The 3,176-nt window shown below is 43.4% G+C and overlaps 1 non-coding gene across 1 annotated transcript; it reads right to left on the reverse strand.

Moving 5' to 3' along the window:
• Positions 1-745: 745 nt before the first annotated feature.
• trnac-gca lies at positions 746-817 on the reverse strand. The gene has a single exon. It is a non-coding gene; the product is annotated as a tRNA-Cys (tRNA).
• Between the last annotated feature and the right edge of the window lie 2,359 nt (positions 818-3,176).

The raw sequence follows: 3,176 nt of genomic DNA on the forward strand, positions 1-3,176 counted from the left end.
AATTCTCCCATCTGGATGATGAAGGCTGGCTCTCTCCTTCGACTCCTCTTACTGCATGGCTTCACGACACCATTGAACACGTCCAATTACTGGGCGAGTGATAAAAGTCCTCCCTTAACTATCACTGCTGTCTCTGTGTGTATCCCGAATGGCACTATATAAAAGGAGTAGAGTGCGATTTGGGACGCAAGCTCTCATACCCACACTTAGGCTCAGCGAGAGGAGAAATTGCTCAAAGATTGGATACAAGCGGGAACCATTTCTCTGAGATTGGAGAGAAAGATCTAAAAGGTGGAGTGATAAAGAATTCAAAAAGGGGAGTAATCGTATTAACTTAAATTAAAAATGTACTTTACCAAGTCGGTTGGCGGAAATAAAAGTAGAGGCTTTGTCTCCGGCAATACCATTCACATATAACGAAAAGTTGGCAAAAAGTTGCCGGGATGCTAAAGTTGGCAGAGAAACGTATAGTTTTGAAAGGTGTATTGGAAGGCAGAAGCAATCGCTCCTGCAGATGGACAGGAGGAGGATGGAGCGATACCTGACAGATGAGGACCAAGATGGAGGGGGAGAGCAATCATTTGTCAAACATCTCCGTTCTCACCGGTGCTGTTTGCTGACTGACTGATATCGCGGGGTTATCTGATCTAATAAGTGACTAGAGACAGAGAAAACATAATCAAATTGCATGAGTAAAGCAATTGTATTGTGACATTTGACTACTACAGAAATCCAAGAGAAAATGAGGGGGCACCCGGATTTGAACCAGGGACCTATTGATCTGCAGTCAATTGCTCTACCACTGAGCTATACCCCCTGTTGCAATAAAGTGCAAACAGAGGTGTTATCATTGTATTGTTGGTTTTAGGCCAGGGCCATGTGATTACTGCCAGGGCCATGTGATCAGACTGGGGAACCACCTCCTTTCTCTCATTGAGTATCGGTTATTGTGTGTGCATGTGTGTGTCAACAGCACCAGAGGACAGAGAGCCACTCAGCTTCATACTGTAGCATGGGCCACGCACTGCTCTGCTGAGCAAACAATAGCAAACAAAGGAAGCTGCGTGGTGGTCACATACAAACTGGCACTCTGATACAGTCACACAAAACACACCTTTCCATCAGTCATTCTGAATAGGAACTGCTGAATCCTAACAATAACAGACACACACACCGAGACCCTGCATTGTGACCCCTTCATGCTGCTTCTGAAAAGTCAATAAGCATCAGGGCACTGTTTCTGTGTCAAGACTATCAGGTTGTCCTGGCTGAGTGGTTAAGCCAATGGACTAGACATCCAATGGACTAGACATCCAATGGACTAGACATCCAATGGACTAGACATCCAATGGACTAGACATCCAATGGACTAGACATCCAATGGACTAGACATCCAATGGACTAGACATCCAATGGACTAGACATCCAATGGACTAGCCATTCCTGTGCAGGTTTGAATACAGCTGACAAAAAAAGCTTATGATACTGTCTCATGGATGTTTATAGTTCCTCAAGACTCTTCCCGGGTAGTCTCCAATGTTGTTGTTTTTTCATCTAAGAGATATATTGTCAATTGTTGTTATATTGTGGAGTGCCATAAAACTTTTCTAAACTCTAAACACTATGGTTTTTTTAATAAAGTCTCAACTGAGCAGTATACAATGTATTTGTACTTGATTTTGTAAATACTCTCTGCCAAGAAGCTGATTCTCAACAGTCCTGTATTTACAGAGTAGAGAGACAAAGAACAACAAAGAAAAGCTCTCTGACTAAAAGCATGCTGAATTAAGGACGCTACAGTGTCCTCTACTCATCCCCATCGGCTCTGTCTCAGTGTCGGGGAAAGCTTGCCCTGCAATTCTCACTCAGCCGCTTATGGAACCTAGAGCCATGTAAGCCAGGAGGAGCTGTGGGAATTGAAAAAGCCAGAGGGAAACAGCTAGGAAAGTTCACACTAAATTCTCTCTTTTTCTCTTTTAATTCTAGCAGAACGGAGAACACAGTTCTGAGAACCAAAGTCCAGTGACTTTGAGGGTCGTGTTTCACAGAAAATGGGTTTTCTATAGATTTGACAGGCCAGAGAGACACATAATGATGCAAACACAACTTGAGGGAGATAAACAGACCAAACCATCATCAAAGGAAAAATGATGCGCTGTCGCTCTTTTTCTTCTGTCTCTCAAACACATATTTGAATTATGATGCGTCTCCATAAAGCAAGATCCAGAACCTCATTAACTGTGACCCCAGCTCTTGACCCCTGGGAGTAGCAGAGTAACAACGAGAGGAGAGTAAGGCCTTATTCTTCACATCAGCTCAGTAATCATCATCACCATCATATGGATTTCCTTCCTTTCATCATTCCTGCTCTTCACAAGTCCTTTCACCCACAGTCCCACATAGTCATAGTACCTTACATCAAGACAAGACTCCCTCTCCGGTCCATTGCCATGTCAACGGAACAACAGATTCCAATGGGCAGCATTCTCATGGACCATTAGGTGCTTGTTATGGGCAGGGGGCTCAGATGGCGTTGTCATGGTTTCTCCGTTTTCTCAGACAAGAAAGTACCAATAGAAAAGGCAGGGAAGACAAACTACTCTAGTACGGGAACCCTCTCAAGGCACAGGTATGGATGGATATATTTTATAATTGTAAAAAATACCTAATTTGATGGCAATATGCAGAACACACACAAGATCAGCATATTTCACAGATACCAATAACACTGATCCACCATGGTGAGGCAATTATATTGATCAGTATTGATCCCAATATTGTATTGATGGATCAATCCTTCAACAGTCTCTCGTTTAACTGCTTGGATTATTAAAACACATAACAGATCATCTCTGAAGTTAAAGGATGACACCATAGAACTTTTGCTTTTGTCACTTCTAGGTTAGACTACTGCAATGCTCTACTTTCCGGCTACCCGGATAAAGCACTAAATAAACTTCAGTTAGTACTAAATACGGCTGCTCGAATTCTGACTAGAACCAAAAAATTAGAACCCCCCCCTTGGGTTGTGCCATGGCGGAGTTCTTTGTGGGCTATACTCAGCCTTGTCTCAGGATGGTAAGTTGGTGGTTGAAGATATCCCTCTAGTGGTGTGGGGGCTGTGCTTTGGCAAAGTGGGTGGGGTTATATCCTTCCTGTTTGGCCCTGTCTGGGGG

This window comes from Oncorhynchus tshawytscha, linkage group LG09 (assembly GCF_018296145.1).
Source record: "Oncorhynchus tshawytscha isolate Ot180627B linkage group LG09, Otsh_v2.0, whole genome shotgun sequence".
Taxonomy (NCBI): Eukaryota; Metazoa; Chordata; class Actinopteri; order Salmoniformes; family Salmonidae; genus Oncorhynchus; species Oncorhynchus tshawytscha.